The sequence below is a fragment of the Chiloscyllium plagiosum genome, unplaced genomic scaffold (assembly GCF_037043375.1).
Source record: "Chiloscyllium plagiosum isolate Xiang-an unplaced genomic scaffold, Cpla_swu_hap1 HiC_scaffold_39, whole genome shotgun sequence".
NCBI lineage: Eukaryota > Metazoa > Chordata > Chondrichthyes > Orectolobiformes > Hemiscylliidae > Chiloscyllium > Chiloscyllium plagiosum.
Genome location: NW_028270177.1, coordinates 83,150,419 through 83,171,740, shown reverse-complemented (window position 1 = coordinate 83,171,740; position 21,322 = coordinate 83,150,419). Strand labels below are relative to the sequence as shown.

Sequence of the window (21,322 nt, the reverse complement as noted above, 5' to 3'; positions counted from 1 at the left end):
CCTCTCCCCCACCCTTCACCTTATCTACACGCTTCATGGTTTTATAAACCTCTAAGGTCATCCCTCAACCTCCTATGCTCGAGTGAAAAAGCATCCCAGCCTATCCAGCTTCTCCTTGTGACACAATCCCTCCATTCATGGTAACATCCCGTTTGGTCTCTTCCGAATCCGCTCCAATTTAATAATATCCTTCCTATAACAGCACAACAAGAACTGGACACAGTATTCCAGAAGAGGCCTCCCCAACATCCTGTACAGCCTCAACCTAAATTCCCAACTCCGGTACTCAGAGGTCTGAGCAATGAAGGTAAGGGTGCTAACCACCTCCTTTACCACCCTGTCTACATGTGACACAGACTAAGAAGACCTGAACCCCTCGGTCTCTTTGTTCCATATCACTACTCAAAGACTAACTTTGATTAGTGTAAGTCCTGCCCTCGTTTGTTTTATCAAGATGCAATATTTTGCATCAGTATTTACTGTGGAGAAGGACACGGGAAATGTAGAATGTGGGGAAATAAATGGTGACATCTTGAAAATGTCCATACTACAGAGTACCTGATATCTGGAAACGCATAAAGGTAGATCAATCCCCAGGCTTTGATCAGGTGTACCCTAAAATTCTGTAGGAAGTGAGGGAAGTGATTTCTGGGCCTCTTGCTGAGATTTTTGTATTATTGATAGTCACAGCTGAGGTGCCAGAAGACTGCGGGTTGGTTAATATGGCGCTACTATTTAATGAAGGCGGTTTGGACAAGCCCGGGAACTACAGATGCTGTGCTAGATTAGGTGTTGGAGGGAGCCCTGAGCGACAGGAGTTGCGTGTATTTGGAAAAGCACGGACTGATGAGGGATAGTCAGCATAACGTTCTCCATGGGAAATCATGTGTCACGTACTTGATCTGGTTTTTAAGAAGTAACAAAGAAGATTGATGAGAGCGGAGCAGTAGATGTGATCTATATGGACTTCAGTAAGGCGTTCGACAAGGTTTCCATGGGAGACTGGTTAGCAAGGTTAGATCTCACGGAAGTAGCCATTTGGATATAGAACTGGCTCAAAGGCAGAAGACAGAGGGTGGTGATGATGGATGATTATTTTTCAGACTGGAGGCCTGTGACTAGTGGAGTGCCACAAGGATCGGTGCTGGGTCCACTACTTCTCATCATTTATATAAATGAATTGGATGTGAACACAGGAGGTATAGTTAGTAAGTTTGTAGATGGCACCAAAATTGGAGGTGTAGTGGACCATAAAGAAGGTTACTTCAGATTTCAATGAGATTTTGTTCAGATGGGCAAATGGGCTGAGGAGTGGCAGATGGAGTTAAATTCAGATAAGTGCGAGGTGCTGCATTTTGGAAAAGCAAAGCTTAGAAGGACTGATACTCATCATGGTCACGTCCTGGGGAGTGTTGCTGCACAAAGAGACCTTGCTGTGCAGGTTCATAGCTCCTTGAAAGTAGAGGTAGATAGGATAGTGAAGGTGTTTGGTATGATTTCCTTGATTGGTCAGGGTATTGAGTAAGAGAGTTGGGAGGTCATGTTGCGGTTGTTCAGGACATTGGTTTGGCCACTCTTGCAATATTGTGCGCAATTCTGTTCTCCACCAATCAGAAGGATGTTGTGTAACTTGAAAAGTTCACAAAAGATTTATAAGGATATTGCAAGGGTTGGAGAGTTTGAGATATAGGGAGAGGCTGTATAGGCTGGGGCTGTTTTCCCTGGAGTGTCAGAGGCTGAGGCGTGATCTCAGAGATTTATAAAATCATGAGCATGGATCGGATAGATAGATAAGGTATTTTCACTGGAATGGGGGAGTCTAGAATGAGAGGGCATCGATTTAGCACGCAAGGGGAAAGATATAAAAGGGACCGAAGTGGCCACTTTTTCAGGCGACGGTGGTGCGTTTATGGAATGAGCTGCCAAAGGGAGTTGTGAAGGCTGCTACAATTGCAACATTTATTAGGCATCTGGATGGGTATATGAATAGCAAGGGTTTACAGGGATATCGACCAAGTGCTGGCAAATGGGACGAGATTAGTTTCTGATATCTGGTCGGCATCGACGAGTTTGACTGAAGGGTCTGTTTCCGTGCTGTATGTCTGTGACCCACAGCCGGGGATCAGCTCAGTAGGTTTCAGTCTCTTAAAAGGTAAATATTACTCTGTTTTTCTTTTTAAAATCCGCGACATTCAGTAGGGTGAGTGTTTACTAGTTTAAATGCCTCTGTTATGATCTTTTGGTTGAATGTTTTAAATATAAAATACAGGTACTAATGTATTCAAGAGTAGTCTTTTGTAAAGCTGTAAGACTCTGCCTTTTTCTGGGTCTACAGATTAAGGTGCAGAGATGGCCATTCGTACAGTGATGTGCACTTCCTGGAGGAGAGTAGGGAGAGTTTGAATGATCCTGATGATAGCCTGCAGGAAGTGAAGCAAATCCTCTTGGATCACATGGAGCGGTGCTTAATGGTAATAAAGAATTTACAAGAGTCAGGTGGTTGATAGGTGGCAGTTTCAGGCCGGAAAACTGCAGATACAGTCAGGTGGATGGGTTACCTCTTGGAAAGTAGGAGAGGGAGATAGGTAGAGCAGGAGTCTCCTGTGGCTATCCCCATCTGAAACAAGTATACTATTTTGGAAAATGTAGGTGTTCATAGACTCTCAGGGGAATGTTGCACTGACAGCCAAGTTACTGCTACTGAGACTGGCTCTACTCTAATGAGAGGTATATCAGACACCAAACGCTCGATGATAAGGGATTCTCTAGTCGGGCACAGACTGCTGGTTCTGCAGCTGACAGTGAGACATCAGAATGGGGTGGTACCTCCCTGGTCCCAGTGTCAAGGATGTTTCGGACAGGTAACGAAATATTCTCAAAGGGAAGAATGACCAGTGGGAGGTCATTGTACATTAGTACCAATGACATAGGAAGGGGAAAAGATGAAGTCCTGATGAGAGAATATAGCAAATTAGCCTGGAATATAAAAAAAAGTAAGTCCTCGGTCATAATATCTACATTACTCCCGATGCTACATGCTAATGAGAGTAGGAATAGCAGGATGGAGGAGATGAATGATTGGCTAAGGAGCTGGTGTAGGGCAGAATGATTCACATCTTTTGATCATTGTGATCTCCTCTGGAGTAGAGTGGACCTGCATAAGAAGGATGGATTGTACCTGAATTGGAAAGTGTCTAATATCCAGGCAGGGAGATTTGCTTGTGTTACTCAGGAGGCATTAATCCAGTGAGGGGGTAAACCCAAAGAGATAGTGAGAAAAGAGGTATGTCTGAGGCTGGTACAGTTCAGAAGTCAAACAGTTAAGGCAGGCAAGGGCAAGGCAAAGAACCAGGTAGAACTGACAAGTTACACTGCATTTATTTTAATGCAAGAGGCCTGACAGGGAAGTAGATGGGCTCAGGGAATGGTTTTGAACATGGGACTATGATATCATAAGTATTACAGAAACGTTGCTCAGGGATGAGTCGGACTGGCAGCTTAATATCGATGCAAGAGGAAGGATAGAAAGGGGGACATGAGAGGAGGTGGAGTGGCCTTTTTGTTTAGGAATAGCATTACAGTTGTGCTTAGGGACGATATTCCTGGGAGTCTGTCCAGTGAAGTTATTTTGGTGGAACTGGGAAATAAGAAAGGGATGATCACCTTGTTGTTATTATCTGCGTTGCTTTCGTCTGTTTGCTCTGGTTTCCTCCCACTATCTAAAGATATGCAGGTTGTGTGGATATTCCAGGCTGAATTGCCCACAATTTTCAGGGATGTGCACACTATGGGAAATGCAGCATTACAGTGGTAAGGTAGGAGTCTCTGAGGGTCAATGTGGTTGTGATGGGCTGAATGGCTACTTCCACGCTGTCAGGATTCTCTGATAATTCTACTAGTTTTAAAATAGTTACAGAAAATAATAGACCAGATCTAAACGGTGTTCGAAATTGGACAAAGGCGAATTTTGACAGTACAAGGCGAGAACCTTCAATATTCCTTTGCTATTCCTAGGGAAAGGGACGGCCGGAAAGTGGGAACATACGAACATAAGGAAGAGGAGCAGGAGTAGGCTACCTGGCCCCTCAAGCCTGCTCTGTCATTCAATAAGGCCATGGCTGATCTTTTCATGGCCTCCGCTCCACTTTCTTGATCTCTCACCATAACCTTAATTCCTTTCCTGTTCACAAATCTACCTTTTGACCTAAAGATAGTCAAGTCGATAATCGAAACTGCTGCACTCAGCAGCAAATTCCACAGATTCACAGAGTTAGCTGAAGAAGTCCATCCTGAACTCAGTCCAAAATCTGATACCCCCTTATTTTGATGCTCTGCTCCCTTGTTTGATCCATCCCCAGCGGAAATCACCTCCCTGCTTCTATCTTATCTACTCCATTCATAATTTTATTTTTTTTCCTATCCAACCTCCCATACTTCGAAATTCCAATGAGCATACTACCAGTTTCCTCAATCTCTCCGCAAAAGCCAACCCTCTGAAATCCTGACTGAAACTAGTGACTCTCCTCTGTACTCCCTCCAGTGCCAGTACATCCTTGCTAATGTAAGGGGACCAAACCTGTACACGGTACTCCAGGTGTGACCTCACCAGTACTCTGTATAGCTGCAGCATAGCCATCCTCAAGCAATGAAGGACAATATTCCCTTCACTGCCTTATTTACCTGCTGTACCTGCAAACCAACTTCCTGTGATTCATGCACAAGGACACCCAGCTCCCTCTGTACAGCAGAATGCTGCAAGTTTTCACCTTTTCATCATCAGTTTGCTGTTAGTCTGACCAAAATGGATGACTTCACATTTCCCAACGTTGTCCTCCATCTGCCAGATCCTTACCCACTCACTTAACCTATCTGTATCCCTGTGCAGACTTACAGTGGTCTCTACAGACATTGCTCTACCACTCATCTTAGTGAGGTCTACCTTTCATGAATCGATGCTGTGTCTGCTCAATGAGATCATTTCTATCCACAAAGCTCACTATTTCTTCCTTAAGAGATTGGGCATTTTCCCCACCAAAGAAGTTATGCTAACGGGTCCATTTTAAACTATTCGCAACACATTTGTAGCTTGCCAATCTGTCAGAACTGTCCCAGAGTCCAGCAAATTTTAGTGAATTATCATGAGTGCATTTGCTATTTACCCTCTGCCATCTGTTAACGTCCCCTGGGATGCATTCCATCTCGGCCAGGCGACCCATCTATCTTTAGGCTGTTATCTTTCCCAACACTACCTCTTTACTGAGAATGATTGCTTCTCTGTCCTCATCTGCCATTGCGTCCATAGGCCTGCGACAACGAAAGTACACAGACAGTATGTTCCTGTTAAGGCCTTAACAGGTAGTGTAGGGAATGCTGCCTGTCGAGAGAAATTGAGGGTCTCGTCAAGAAAATGAAGGAGGGATATGGCAGGTGCAGACATCTGTGTTTGTGTAAATTCCTGGAGGAGTATAGGGGCAGTAGGAAATCAGGAGAGCAAAAACGGGACATGAGAGAGCTTTGGGAAATAGGTTCCCGGAGAATCCAGAGATTCCAGAAATACACTAAGGATAAATGAGTAACCAGGCAGAGAACAGGGACTCTCAAAGATCAAGGAAAAGCTCCTGTTTGTCCTAGATAAGTGTATACCTGTCAGGCGGGAGCTATGGTTTACAAAGGAAATGGAACCTCTCTTCAAAAGGAAGAAGGCGGCTAATGTTAGGATAAGATGTGAAGGCTCAGTTAGAGCACTCGAGGGTTACAAGGTAGCCAGGAAAGTCCTAAAGAAAGAGTTCAGAAGTGCCAGGAGGAGACATGAGAAATTGTTGGCGGATAGGATCAGGGTAAACCCTAAGGCTTTTTATAGGTACTTAAGGAATAAAAGAATGATGAATAAGATTAGGGCCAACCAAGGATAGTAGTGGGACATTGTGTGTGGAGTCAGAGGATATTGGGGAAGCACTAAATTAATATTTTTCAACATTATTAACTTTAGAAAACGACAATGTTGTTGACAGTACTGAGATACAGGCTATTAGACTAGGTGGGATTGAGGTTCATAAGGAAGAGGTATGAGAAATCTTGCAGAGTGTGAATATGGATAAAACCCATCCGGCCCAGTGGACTTATCCTAAGATCCTCTGGAAAGCCAAGGAGGAGATTGCCGAGCCTTTGGCATTGATCTTTAAATCATCATTGTCTACAGGAATAGTGCCAGAAGACTGGAGGATAGCAAATGTGGTTCCCCTGCTCAAGAAGGGGAGTAGAGACAACCCTGGTAATTCTAGACCAGGGAGCCTTATTCAATTGTTGGTAAAGTGTTGGAAAAGGTTACAAGAAATAGGATCCAGAAAAGAATAATTTGATTAGGGATAGTCAGCACCGTTTTGTGAAGGGTAGGTCGTACCTCACAAATCTTATTGAGTTATTTGAGAAGGTGACCAAACAGATAGATGAGAGTAAACCGGTTGATGTGGTGTATGTGGATTTCAGCAAGCCGTTCGATAAGGTTCCCCACAGTAGACTATTGTATAAAATGCAGAAGGATGGGATTGTGGGAGATAAAGCAGTTTGTATCAGTAATTGGCTTGCTGAAAGCTGACAGTGGTGATTGATGGGAAATGTTAATCCTGGAGTCTAGTTACCAGTAGTGTACCGCAAGGGTCGGTGTTGGGTCCACTGCTGTTCGTCATTTTCATAAACTACCTGGATGAGGGCGTAGAAGGGTGGGTTAGTAAATTTGCAGACAACACTAAGGTCGGTGGAGTTGTGGATAGTGACGAAGGATGTTGTACGTTACAGAGAGACTTAGATAAGCTGCAGAACTGGGCTGAGAGGAGGCAAATGGAGTTTAATGCGGACAAGTGTGAGGTGATTCACTTTGGTCGGAGTAACTGGAATGCAAAGTACTGGGCTAATGGTAAGATTCTTGTTATCAGATGAGCAGAGAGATCTCAGTGTCCAGGTACACAGATCTTTGAAAGTTGCCACCCAGGTTGACAGGTTTGTTTGGAAGGCATACAGTGTTTTAGCTTTTCTTAATAGAGGGATCGAGTTCCGGAACCATGAGGTTATGCTACAGCTGTACAAAACTCTAGTGAGGCTGCACTTGGAGTATTGTGTACAGTTGCCTTCCCCACATGAGAAGGAGGATGTGGAAGCTTTGAAAGGGTGCAGAGGAGATTTACTAGGATGTTGCCTGGTATGGAGGGAAGGTCTTATGAGGAAAGGCTGAGGGACTTGAGGCTGTTTTCGTTAGAGAGAAGAAGGTTGATACGTTACATAATAGAGACATACAAGATAACCAGAGGTTTAGGTAGGGTAGACAGGGAGAGCCTTTTTCCAAGAATGGTGACGGCGAGCACGAGGAGGCATAGCTTTAAATTGAGGGGCGATAGATATAGGACAGATGTCAGAGGTAGTTTCTTTACTCCGAGTCGTAAGGGTATGGAATGCTGTGCCTGCAACGGTAGTAGATTCACCAACTTTAAGTACATTTAAGTCGTTATTGGACAAGCATATGGAAGTACATGGAATAGTGTAGGTTAAATGGGCTTCAGATTGGTATGACAGGTCGGCGCAACATCGAGGGCCGAAGAGCCTGTACTGTGCTTTTATGTTCTATGAGCAATATGCTGTAAGGATCGTTGCTGGGTCCACTGCTTTTCATCATTTATGTAAATGTTTTCCATGTGAATATAAGAGGTATGGTCAGTGACTTTACATAGATACCAAAATTGGAGGTGCAGTGGACAGGGAAGAAGGTTACCTCAGATTACAATGGGACTTCAAACAAATGGACTGAGGAGTGGCGGATGGAGTTTAATTCAGAAAAATGTGAGGTGCTCCATTTTGGAAAATCAAATCAGGGCAGGACTTATACACTTAATGGGAAGCTCCTGGGGAGTGTTGCTGAACAAAGAGATCTTTGAGTGCAGGTTCATAGTTCCTTGAAAGTGGAATCATAGATAGGCAGGGTGGTGAAGAAGGTGTTTAGTATCCTTGCCTTTACTGGTTAGTGGATTGAGTACAGGAGTTGTGACGGCAATTTGTAGCTGTTCAGCACATTGATTCAGTCACTTCTGGAATTCTGCTTTCAGTCCTGGTTTCCCCGCTATCGGAATGATATTTTGAAACTTGAAAGGGTTCAGAAAAGATGTGCAAAGATGTTACTAGGGTTGAGGGTTTCAGCTATATAGGGATAGGCTGGGGCTGTTTTCCCTGGAGCATCGGATGCTGAGAGGTGTCCCTCACAGTTGTATCAACCACTGAGGTCATGAATAGGGTGAACAACCAGGGTCTTATTCCCAGGTTAGGTGAGTCCAAATCTATGGGGCACATACTTTTAAGGAGTGAGGAAAACAATTTATAAGGGATCTGAGGGGCATTGTTTTCAAGCTGAACGTGGTATGTGTATGTCATGAGCTGCCAGAGAAAGTGTGGTGGCTGGTACAATTGCAACATTTAAAAGGCATCTGATTTGGGTAAATTATTAGGAAAGGTTTAGAAAGTTATGGGCCAAATGCTGTGAAATGGGACGAGATTAATTTAGAATATCTGGTCGGCATGGACTAGTTGGACCGAATGGTTGGTTTCTGTGCTGTACATCTCGATAACACTGAAACATTAAAATTAAGATAAGTTTCTCTATGTGGGGAGTTAGCAGAAGGTCAGATAATTTTCCTTGGAGCTCAGAAGGTTAAGCAGTGATTTCAACCAGGAGCAGATTTCTTTCCAGGATATTTAATTTAGAGGGAGAAATTATTAACGTCACAATTTTTAGTAACTACTTTCAAGTAATTGGCAAATAATGCAGGTTAAAAATGTGAACATTACTTTATTCCGTAAGTTCTAAGCATCTGGATCAGTTTGACCGACAGCTGGATGCAGATTCAGTAATTATTGTCAAAACAAATTTGCAATTTAGCTTCTTTTAAGGAAGGATTTGGAGGACTACAGGCAAATGGGAGGTGAGTTGGGACAGACTGGCACCATCTCCAGAGGGAGAGAGTATAGCCCCAATGGGCTGAATAGCCCCCCGTCCCTCTACTCTGTGATACTGCCCCCTTTCACTGAATGTTGAAAGTCATGCCAGTGCAGAGCCATAGATTAGATTAGATTACTTTACAGTGTGGAAACAGGCCCTTCGGCCCAACAAGTCCACACCGACCCGCTGAAGCGCAAACCACCCATACCCCTACATTTACCCCTTACCTAACACTACGGACAATTTAGCATGGCCAATTTACCTAACCTGCACGTCTTTGGACTGTGGGAGGAAACCGGAGCACCCGGAGGAAACCCACGCAGTCACGGGGAGAATGTGCAAACTCCACACAGTCAGTCGCCTGAGGCGTACAGCATGAAAACAACCCCTTTGGTCAAACTAGTCCATGCTGACCAGATATCCTAACCTAACCTCGTCCCATTTGCCAACACTTCGCACACATCCCAATACACCCTTCCAATACATATACCAATCCAGATGCTAAATGGTCTAATTGTACCAACCTCCACCACTTCCCCTGACAGAAGATTCCATACATGCACCACCTGTGAAAAAACTTGACCCTCTGATCCCTTTCAAATCTTTCCCCGCTCACCTTAAACCTATGCCCTCTAGTTCTGGATTCCCCCACCCCAGGGAAAAGACCTTGCCTATTTATCCTACCCGTGTCCCTCATGATTTTATAAACCTCTATAAGGTCACCCTTCAGCCTCCAATACTCCTGGGAGGAGCATACTACTCGTGTCATAATGGGACCCAGGTGATTGACGGCAGATTCAGACCAACAGGAGAGTTGGTATGATCCTCCATCCAATGGGAGTGAATGAGGGGTGGGTCCAGTGGGCCAACACGTGACTATGAACTGTGCAGGTGCAGTATCACTGTGGTGGGGATGCACTCAGTGAGTGTGAAGGGAGTGAGAGAGACGCAGAGACTGGGAGAGAAGTGGAGTTTGTATGGACTGGGAGTGCTTATAAACACATGGTTTTAGGCTGCTAGACCTGAATTAGAAATTTCTGGTAAATAAGAACCAAAAGAACTGCAGATGATGTAAATCTCACACAACAACCAAAAGGTACTGGTAAATCTCAGCAGGTCTGGCAGCATCTGTGAAGAGAAATCAGAGTTAACGTTTTGGATCCACTGAGCCATCCTCAGAACTGATGTTACTGAAAAGAAATGTCGGTTTATAGGCAGAAGGTAGGAGTTAAGGAGTAAATGATAGGTCGTGATAGAGTCCAAAGAAAGAAATGGGAGCAGTTGGACAAAGGAGTGGATAACGATCTGGCTGGGGGAGGGCGAATAGCTGTTTATGGCCACTGTTAGTGGCTAAATATAGGTAGTGTGTAATGGCAGGCTATTTGATAACCCGTGTGTGGATTCAGAGGCGAGGGCGCTAGGACATTGGAGAGTTCAGGACCTAAAATTATTGAATTTGATACTGGGGCTAGAGAGGTGCAGGGTCCCCAAGTAGAAGTTGAGGTGTTGTTCTTCCAGCTTGCGTTAACACGTGGCACTGCAAAAGCACAGCAGGTCAGGTAGCACCCCAGAAGCAGGAGAATCGACGTTTTGGGCATATTCCTTTCATCAGGAATGCTGGGATTGGGGGGGTGGGCGGTAGTAAGAGGGCTGAGAGTTAATAAGAGGGATGTGTGGGGTTGGTGGGAAGGGAGCTAGGAAGGCAATAGGTAGATATAGGTGAAGGGTAATGGAGAGAGGGTGGAGTGGATAATTGGAAAGGAAGATGAACAGGTGGGACAGTTCAAGAGGATTGTGTCTAGTTGGAGGGTTGGATCTGGGATAAGGCAGGGGAGGGGAGATGAGGAAACCTTGATTCTGTGGTTAAAGTGTCCCAATGTGGAAGATGAGGTTTTCTTCTTCCAGGCGTCGGCTGGCTGGGATTTGGTGGTGGAGGTGGCCCAGGACTTACATGTCCTTGGCGGAGTGGGTGGGTAAGTTGAAGTGGTCAGCCACACGATGGTGGGGTTGGTTGGTGCATGTGTCCCAGAAATGTTCACTGACACATTCTGCAAGTTGGTGTCCTGACTCCGCAGTGGAGAGGAGACCACACCGAAAGCAAAGGCCATAATCGGTGAGGTGTTTGGATGTGCGGGAAAATCTCTGCTGGATGTGGAAGGGTCCTTTGGAGGCGAGGGGGAGGTGTGGGCACAGGTTTTATACCTTTTGCATTGACATGTGAAGGTGCTGGGAGTGGAGTGTGGGTTTGATGGGAGAATGGATCTGACGAGGAATTCACAGGGAATGGTCTCTGGAATGCTGAAAGGAATGGAGGTGTGATAACTGGTGGAGATACACTGGAGAGTATTGTTGACCACATGGGAGGGGAAATTGCAGAAATTACGGGGCGTTTTGGTATGTTCTGGAGTGTTCTGCCAGCTTGCATCAAGCTTCACTGGAACACTGCAGTAAGCATGAGACAGAGATGTTGGCCAGGGAACCGACTCATGTGTTACAGTGACAGGCAACTGGAAGCTCAGGGTCTGTTTTGCAGCAGAACGTAGATCATCAGCTGCCATTTCCAGCACTTCCACTGAGATTCTGCCAGACACAGGTTCCTGTCCCCACCATTAACAGCTATGCACCCTCCCAGCCAGATTATTATCCAATCCTTTGTCTTTCCAAAGGTTCCTGTCTCTCTTTGGGCTCTGTCCCCACCTATTATTTACTCTTTAAACCCTATCTCCTGCAGTCCAAAGATATGCAGGTTAGGTGAATTGGCCCAGCTAAATTTCCCGTAGTGCTCAGGGATGTATAGGTTAGGTGCATTCGTCAGGAGAAATGTAGAATAATAGGGTCGGGGAATGGGTTTGGTTGAGAAACTCTTCAGAGGGTGGGTGTGACTTGTTGGGCAGAATGGCCTGTTAGCACACTGTAGAGATTCTAATTTTCCCAGCTGCCTCGGTTTTGAGGAAGGGTCACTGGACCTAGAATGACCCTTGGTGTGTGCAGGAGGAGGAAACGGGAAAGGGGAGTTGGATCCAGTTTAGATTGGGAGGTACAAAGTTAAAAATCACACAACACCAGGTTATAGTCCAACAGGTTTAATTGGAAGCACACTAGCTTTTGGAGCGACGCTCTTTCAGGTGATAGTGGAGGGCTCAATCGTAACGCAGAATTTATAGCAAACATTTACAGTGTGATGTAACTCAAAATATACATTGAAAAATTGATTGTCTGTTAACCAGCATCTCCAAATCATATACTGGGAGGGTTTAATTACACCCTGTACTGGTAGTTAGGCCTGAATTAGAAACTCTTGGTCCCACGTTTACAGCAAATGGGAAAATGGCTGTGGCCCTCAGACGGTGATAGGTCCTGGGTTATGGCCGCCATATTTATTTGGGGCAAGGTACAGCGAGGCACATGGACATGTCCTCTTCCTGGGTGGGGGCGGGGTGATTTGAAGAGGAGCATTTACACACCAAACACATACCAAGAGAAGTGTTTGCCTTCACTATTCATCTTGCATTGACTGTGAGTTTGTTTTTTGAATTCATTTTATAGGATATTAATTGAGAATAATTGAGACAGGGATCTCAAAAGCAATTTTCTATCGTCAGAAAGATGTTCAAATTAGTGGTTGGATCACCCTTGGGGTTTGTGCTCTATTCTGGGCCCTCCAGCTGAGGAAGGAGATATTGCCCTGAGAGGAAGCACAGATTTATCCAAATTACACCTTGTCTCTTTGTAGGAACTGTCAGATTTGGTCCTAGTTACCCACTTCATGATGTTAACCTGTAAACTCCTTATTTTCAATTCACTGGAAACTTCTCATTAAAATTCCTTATGGACTCAAATTCCAGCACCATTTCAGGTGGAATGTTCCAGATTCTGACAACTGCCTGTTCATTCAGAAACTGCTGAAGTCTGTGTTGACTCTGGTGTTACAAAGGGCTGAATTGAAAGATGAGATGCAGTTCCTGAACTCCCATTGAGATACACTGGAACACTGCAGGAGGCATAGGGCACTGTCGGTATGAACAGATAATAAAAATGACAGGGTGCACTGTGAGGGCTGCTTGGCTCAATGAAAGGGTTTCAGAGTTGGGTGTAAACAGACGGAGGGGAGACAGGGAGAAGGTGAAGCTCAGCATCAGTTTTAGTTCAGGCCATTCAGAAATTCACATGGTCCCAATGGGAACAGCCAGTTTTTTTAACAGTTTTTAAAAGTCTAAAATGTCAGCTTAAGTAAAGATCGGGGCTTTAGATTATAATGGAAATGTTTGAAGTGAAGAAAGGTTTCTAGCTCATTTAAATTCTCTTAATGAGAGTAACTAGCTGAAACTAGAGAGACATTGTTACAGGAGCCCTCAGACCTGTGCTCCTCTTGTACAATGTGGGAAATAAGGGATGCTTCCAGTCTCCCTGACGGCTATGTGTGCAGGAAGTGTGTCCATCAGCAGCTACTGGGAAACTGCTTTTCAGACATGGAGCTGAGAGTGGACTCACTGTGGAGCAATACTGAGAATGTTATGGACAGCACGTTTAGTGAGTTCGTCATACTGCAGGTGAGGGTTACACAGGCAGAAAGGGAATGGGTGACCATCAGATCAAGTAAAAGGCTCAGGAAGGCAGTGCAGGACTCCCCAGTGATCAATCCCCTTCTCAAACAGATACTGTGCACCGCTTGAGATTCTATAAGGGGGGAACAGTTGGGGGGACTCTCAGGGGAAATCAGCAACAGCCAGGTTCATGCAACCACAGATAGCTCCACTGTACAGAACTGGAGGAAGGAGAATGACAGAGCTGTAGTGACAGGGGATCAAGTAGTCAGGGTCAGAGACAGGCACATCTGTGGCCACAGCCATGAATCCAGGACAGTGGAATTGAACCCAGGTCCATTTATTGATAAGTGCACAGACCAATAAAGGTCAGCGTCCCAAATGCAACCTTCAGCACTTAACCACCCTGAAGCTGCACTTTCCAGGGACTGTGCACTTGTTCTGCACCCTTCAGAGGGATTGAACGGGATGGGGAGAAAACAGGAACAGGTTTGTGTTGTAGATCTACAAAATAACGGTCATCCTCCCCTCTCGGTCTCTCCCCTCTGTCTCCCACCCCCCATTGTGCCTCCTCCTCACCACAGGGAAAAGACCTTGTGTATTTACCCTATCCATGCCCCTACTGATTTTATACACCTCTATAAGGTCACCCATCAGCATCTGACACTCCAGGGAAAATAGTGTATTTATCCTCTCCCTGTAGCTCAAATCCTCTAACCCTGGAAACATGCTTGTAATACTTTTCTGGCCAGTTTCAACTTTCACAATCTTGTTTTGATCGGAAGGAGACCAGAATTGCACGCAATATTACAAGTGTGGCCTAAGCCACAATATGTACAGCCGCAATATGACCTCCCAACTCCTATACTCAGTGCTCTGACCAATAAAGGAAAGCATACTAATCACCTTCTTCACTATCCTATCTACCTGCGATTCTGCTTTCAAGGAGCTATGAACCTGCACTCCAAGGTCTCTTTGCTCAGCAGCACTCCTGATGACTTTACCATGAAGTGTATACACCCTGCTAATATTTGCTTTCCCAAAATGCAGCACCTCACATTTATCTAAATTAAACTCCATCTGTCAGTCCTCAGCACATTCAACCATCTGATCAAGATCCCGTTGTAATCTGAGGTAATCCTCTTCACTGTCCACTACACCTCCAATTTTGGTGTCATCTTACTAACAATACTTCCTATATTCACATCCAAATCATTTATATAAATTATGAAAATTAGTGGATCCAGCACTGATACTTTGTGACACCCCACTGGTCATAGGTCTCCAATCAGAAAAGCAACCTTCCACCACCACGCTCTGACTTCTACCTTTGAGCCAGTTTTGTATCCAAATGGCTAGTTCTCTCTGTATTCCTTGAGACCTAACCTTGCTAACAGGTCTCCCATGGAGAACCTTGTCGAACCCCTTACTGAAGTCCATGTAGATCATTTCCACTGCTTTGCCCTCATCAATCCTCTTTGTTACTTCAAAAAAATTGACTCAAGTTCATGAGACGTGATTTCTCATACCCAAAGCCATTATTAATATTCAGGACTTAACTCTGTACATTGGGATCTGTGTCACCCACTTATGAGTGTTAATATTCTGTATAAAGTTCACGTACACCAGGTTTGTGTTGGTGACTGTGTATTGAGTCATGTTAATATAACCCACACAGGTAAGTTCCATTTGAAAGGCAGTCCCTATATCCCGAACCCCGCTCCCATCTGCTCTGTTTCCATCCCCACCATAGACAGTATGTGGAAGGAGCTCATGGAGTTTCCATGTGAGAGAGATTGAGAAAATCTTCCCTTCTTTCCACTAGCCCACCAGAAATTGGTGGTAGTGTCCTTACCTCTGAACCAGGAGGATCGGACTCAGAGTTGAGTAACACCATCTTTGAAAAGGCTGATTGGAAAACATGCCCAAGCCGCCAGGCCATACTGTCTCCCAACTGTCCCTGCCTGAGCCTCAACAGAGCTTCCTGTAGTTTCTGTCCTGTCAGACTCTCTCATTGCTCACTTTGTCCAGGGTCCCCTCCCACTGCTGCACTGCTCCTGTCCCTCACTGACCTGTCCATCCCCCAGTGTCCTCCACATTTATTCATTGTTTACAATCTCTAGTCCTCCCCTCTCCACCCTATTGGGCAGCAGCTGCTGTCAATCACCCAGCTCCGTGTGTGACCTGGAGCATGTGCTGTAGGAGGGGAGACCAGTGCACGGGCGCAGTGCTGGCCAATTGTTGGTGTATGTGCAGGGCTAGTCAGGGCCAGGAGGGAGGCTGTGCGTGTGTGGGATTAATCTGTCATTCGCAGTTTCCTCCCTCTGGGAATAGGACACAGGGAAATGGCCCCTGTCCCTGATTTCGTGACAAGTGATCGGTTATCAGTGGGGGGAGCATTTTGCAGAAAGTTATCAGAACTCGTGTGAAGATTCAGGAATGTTATGGAAAGGAACACAGATGGGCCTGCAATTAAAGTTCTAATTTGGTTCATCTTAGTCCAATCAAATATGTCTTGGCCAGTGTGTGCAGGATGGTTCTCATCAGAGGGTCCGTGTGGGGGAAATAAATAAAATGTTCCAGATTGGGGCACAAAAATCAGTTTGGTTCTGACCAGGAAGGAAACCTGGGAGGTCGGGGAAGGATTCACCAACATCCAGGAGGCTCCGAGTCAGACTCATTGATTTGATTAGATTAGATTTCCTACAGTGTGGAAACAGGCCCTTCGGCCCAACCAGTCCAGACCAACCTTCAGAAGAGTAACCCACCCAGACCCATTTCCCTCTGACTAATGCACCTAACGCTATGGGCAATTTAGCATGGCCAATTCACCTGACCTGCGCATATTTGGATTGTGGGAGGAGACCTTTTTTTGGTTCTTAGTCTGCAGGCAGGAGCGAGGAAGCTGATTTCAAAGAGAAGAGAGTGTGTGTGAGAACTGGGTGTGGAGGAAAAGGGTGAGGAGATTGGTTTGGATTTCAGTTCACAGAAGAGAGCAATTGTGAGACTGAGATTTAAAGCTTTGGGGGAACAAAGAACCTACAATTTAATACTATCACTGTCTTATGAATTTCCATCCTGTGTTAACGGTGGTGACCTGTTTTCTCTGTTGTAGGGTTCTGAAAGGGCGGATTTGTGGATGAGAAATTCAAATTGAACTTCACGTTCCGTTTTGATAGTTACTTGATCCGTGCCGATCTGAATAGCATTTGGCCTTTTCATGTGGAAGGAAAGGTGTGTATTCTGTCCGTGGGCGAATATTTCAAATTTCAGTGTGACTGGAAACATTACTGAGACACAACCAAGTCCATGTTAGTGTGGTGACTGTGGAGAGAGAGTTCATTTGTTGTTAAAAGTCTGAAGAAACATGGCACATTTCCCAGGAACAATTTAGCTACAGATTTGTTTTGTATGAGGACAATTTTTTAATTTACCATGCAACCAGAAAAACACAAGGATACCTGCAGCATGAAAAATGCGATGAAAGCAGGATTGTCGTAAAGGAGTTAATTATTGATCATGGCTTGTAATCCATTGACGTTGTCACGTCGGTTCCAGTGCCGTGGGGAAACACTGGAAATGTGATGAGTGCAGTGTAGGTTTCAGTTATTAAACTGGAAAAAGTGCATAAGAAATTTACAAGATTTTTTGCCAGGACTCAGGGGTCTGAATTATAGGGAGAGGTTGGACAAGCGAGGATTCTTTTTTGTTTAGAGCAGTGGAAACAGAGGGTGATCTTTTCTGGAAGTATATAAGACCATGAGAGGCTTGGATAAGGTGATTGCACTCCGTCTCTTTCCCAGGGAATCAAGGAGTGGAGGGCATCAGTTTAAGGTCGGAGGAGAAATTATGAAAGGGAACCTGAGGGTCAACAGTTCTACACAGAGGGTGGTATGAAGATATGGAATGAGGTGCCAGTGGAAGTGGTTGAGGTGGGTACATTAACAACATGTAAAAAACATTTGGACAAATACATGGACAGCAAAGGGTCAGAAGCAGATGGGCCAAGTGCAGGGAAATGGGGTTAGTGTGGATGGACATTCTGGTCGGCATGGGCCAGTTTGGGCCAAAGGGCCTGTCTCTGCTGTAGGATTCTGACTCCAAGTATATTTACTATTTCTCCCGCTATCTCTGCTAGCACCCTGGGATGTATTCCATCAGGGCAAAGAGACTTGTCCACCTTTTAGCTCCATTAGCTTGCCCAGCTCTAACGCTTTCGTGATGATGGTTTGTTTCTTGGTCCTCACCTTCCTCAGTTTCCTTATCAATTACTGGCATGTTCTTCATATCCTCCACTGTGAAGACTGACTGCTGTGTCCTCATATTCCTGAACCCTGCTGGATAGGAATAACTGGGCACAGAACTCTGAGAGGTCTTCTTTGAGTCTTTATTGATGAGAAACGGCAGTTACCTGGATAGTGTACATGCAGAACGCCTCCAGGCAGAATCAGGTAACTCCCCGCCTGTCCGATGTGCCGCTCCCATTCTTATACCTTTGTGGTTTGTGGTTTTGAATGGACGCTGTCTCTCAATATTATCTCCATGGCAACGGCAGTTAGAAAGTAGAGTTCAGTTCAGCACTTTGTGGTTAAACCACATACCCCTCCCCCACGCCCCTGTGGCTCAGTCAGGTATCCGACAGGCACTTCAGTTTCAGTGGGGCTGTCTGTCAGGATTCTGATGTGGAAGAACTGGTGTTGGAGCGGGGTGGGTAAAGTCAAAAAACACACATCACCAGGTTATAGCCCAACAGGTTTATTTGGAAGTACAAGCTTTTGGAGTGTGCTGTGAGTTTTAACTTGATCAGGATTATCTCTATGGTAACAGTTAAGTGCTTCAACAATTACAGAGGCCATATGTTCCCCACACAATAGGCTCCCCTCTAGCAGGGTAAACTGCTATTCTGGCCCTGGGGATAGCGACTCAATCCCATCTCGCTTTCTGTTGATCTTTAAAGTTTTTCTCATCTCCTAGTTTCTCCTTGGTCTTTGCCAATTTGTCTACTTTCAATTTCAATTTGATAGACTCCATTATTTCCTTAGCCACCCATGGCAGATTACTCCATTTCCGACAGTCCTTCCTTTTCACTGATATACACTTTTGCTGAGCAGTTTGAAAAATTCTTTGATATTCCTTCACTGTCTGTCAACTGTCCCACCCTAAAGTCTTTACTTCCAGTCTACATTAGCCAACTCCTGCCTCATCCTATTGTAGTCTCCTTTATTTAAGCACAAGATCTTGGGATTGGATTTAATCTTCCCGCTTTCCAACTGCATTCTAAATTCAACCATACATATCACAAGTCTTTTATCAGATTACGAAGTGAGGGGATGTTACCTGGGTGTTTTTGTTTTCATCGTCAGAGACCTTGGCTTTGTAATAAAGTACAGGTTAGATATCCAAAACAGAGTATTCTGGATGGTGTGAGTGTACTATACAGTCTAAAACCATACATCACTGTCTCCCCTCAGTTTACATGATTTGGAGATGCCGGTGTTGGACTGGGGTGTACAAAGTTAAAAACTCACAACACCAGGTTATAGTCCCTCAGGTTTCATTGGAAGCACACTAGATTTCGGAGCGTTGCTCCTTCGTCATGATCCAATTAAACCTGTTGGACTATAATCTGTCTGTTGTGTGATTTTTAACTCAGCTCAGTTTAAAAATGTAAAATCATTATCTCCCACATGCTTCCTCACTATCTAAGTTTGGAACGCTAATCCACCTGACTATCCTGCTTTTTCCAAATATCTCCTTTGGTGAAGGTGGTGAGTTTTGGGTTCAGCTTTCCAGTTATTACCGTAAGAAGATAAGCCCTGGACACAGTAAAGGCAATGCAGCCCTTCGAACCAGCTCCACCATTTTATACGGTGATGATTGAGCTCACATCGGTCTCAGCTGGAATTTCCCACTTGCTCCCTCTCTCACCCTTCATCTCATTGCAAATTCAACATCTGTATCTCTTCAGTAAATTTGCTCATTGTCCTGGCATTCACCGCATTTTGAATAGGGCATTCCACAGATTCACAGCACATTGAGGTAAGTGCATTCTCCTTCATGAGAATGGAATAGAATCTCTACAGTGCAGAAACAGGGTAATCACCCATGGAGTCCACACCAACCCTATGATGAGCATCCCATTCAGACTCACCCTTTCCCTGTATTTCCCATGGTTAATGGCTTAACCTGCACAGACATGGACACTGGGAATTTCGCATAACCAATCCACTTAACATGCACATCTTTGGACTGTGGGATGAAACTGGAGCACCCAGAGGAAACCCGCACAGACACGGGGAGAACGTGTGAACTCCACACAGTTGCCTAAGGCTGAATCAAATCCTTGTCCCTGACGCTGTGAGTCAGTAATACTAAGCATTGAGCCACCTCTGCTTAAAATCTGCTCCTCCTATTAACCACCCCACGCCCCAGTTGGCTGAATCTATATTCCCTACATCAGAAAATCAGGTTGTGGAAGCAGATGTCTCAGTAAAACCCAGTGACAGTCCATCTGTTCTGTGTGTCTGAATGGGGATCCGATACACAACACCCTCCAGTCCACACTATTCATTAACTTTCCAGAGACAGGGCTCCAGTGGCTTCATGGGGACTACAACTCCCACAATCCCTGAGGCAGGGACCACACATGTGTGGGGAAACCTGGCAATGTACATATACAGAATGTGGGCGGGTTTTGGAGCATGTGCTTTGGGTGAATATACTTTGCGGAACGTTTTTCACACTGTGATTGGCTGGAGGAGGAATGTATCTGCTCATAGTATTGATCTTTTGGAGGAGGGGGTCAAAGTGTCACTACTCCCATGTAGGACCACTCTCCATCCCCAATTCATTGTAATGGTGGGAATCAACTAATGGGAAACAAAGAAGGATCTGACCCATTCTCCCAGACTGAAGGTTCCTCTTCTGTTCAGGATCTGCCATCTCCCTGTCTGGTTCCTTTTGTTTCATTCTGCTGTTACATTATTGACTTGCAGCAACTGAAGGGAAAGGAAGGGTGCAGAGTCTAACCAGGGACGGGAAGTGGTGGCATGGATCTGTTTATCAGCAACTCCATGAGAATGTGGAGGGTGTACATTAGGGGGTAGCAGAATCAGAATGGTCGGAGAGAGTAAGTGGGCTGGAGGGTTACAGCTTTGAGGGAAGAAAAGGGAAAAAGATATTCCAGAGAAACAGGAATTGTCTGTTCTGAATTTCTAATCTGTACATATTCCTTTATTCAGGGTGCTAGATGGTGAAGATTGCAGACTGAAATCTCAAAATCAAGTGCAGATCATGATTAAGTTAAACAACATTTGAAGAAGCAAAGATAGAGAGTCACTCGGCCAAAATCCTGCAACACTCTCCTCCCAGCATTGTCGGTCTTCTGCACCAAATGGACTGTGAATGGTACCAGACAGCAGCTCACTACCATCTTCTCAAGGGTAACTAGAGATGGGGAACAAATGCTGGCTGAGCCAGTGATGCCCATATCCTGGAAATGGTTTATTTCTCGTGTTGCTGAAACCCAGTTGATGTTACTGCAGGATAATGAGGGACGCTGAGTGCATCCTCCAGGAGGCAGCACCATTACATTACCCCTGCCTCCACCTACACAGCAACACAGCAACGTCACTGGAACAAAAGGCAGTGAAACCAAAGGAGGACTTAGATATAGTTCTTCGAGGTAAAGTCATGAAAGGGGATTGGAGCACAGCAGGAACAGGAGACTGAGCTGGATGATCAGCTGTTTCCCATTGAATGGTGGAGCAGGATTGAAAGGCTGAATGGTCTCCTCCTG

General features: G+C 45.1%; 1 long non-coding RNA gene across 2 annotated transcripts in view; it reads left to right on the top strand.

Annotated features, from left to right (window-relative positions):
- The window catches only part of LOC122546882 (uncharacterized), a 38,071-nt gene extending 16,985 nt beyond the window's left edge, over positions 1–21,086 (top strand). The window contains exons 1-4 of one of the 2 annotated variants that reach the window (XR_015753782.1): positions 132–307; positions 2,336–2,471; positions 16,640–16,758; positions 20,766–21,086. This is a non-coding gene — a long non-coding RNA (uncharacterized LOC122546882). Of the gene's footprint in view, positions 1–131; positions 308–2,335; positions 2,472–16,639; positions 16,759–20,765 lie in introns of those variants that run through there. The other variant, XR_015753781.1, reaches the window with a different exon arrangement.
- Positions 21,087–21,322: the final 236 nt, after the last annotated feature.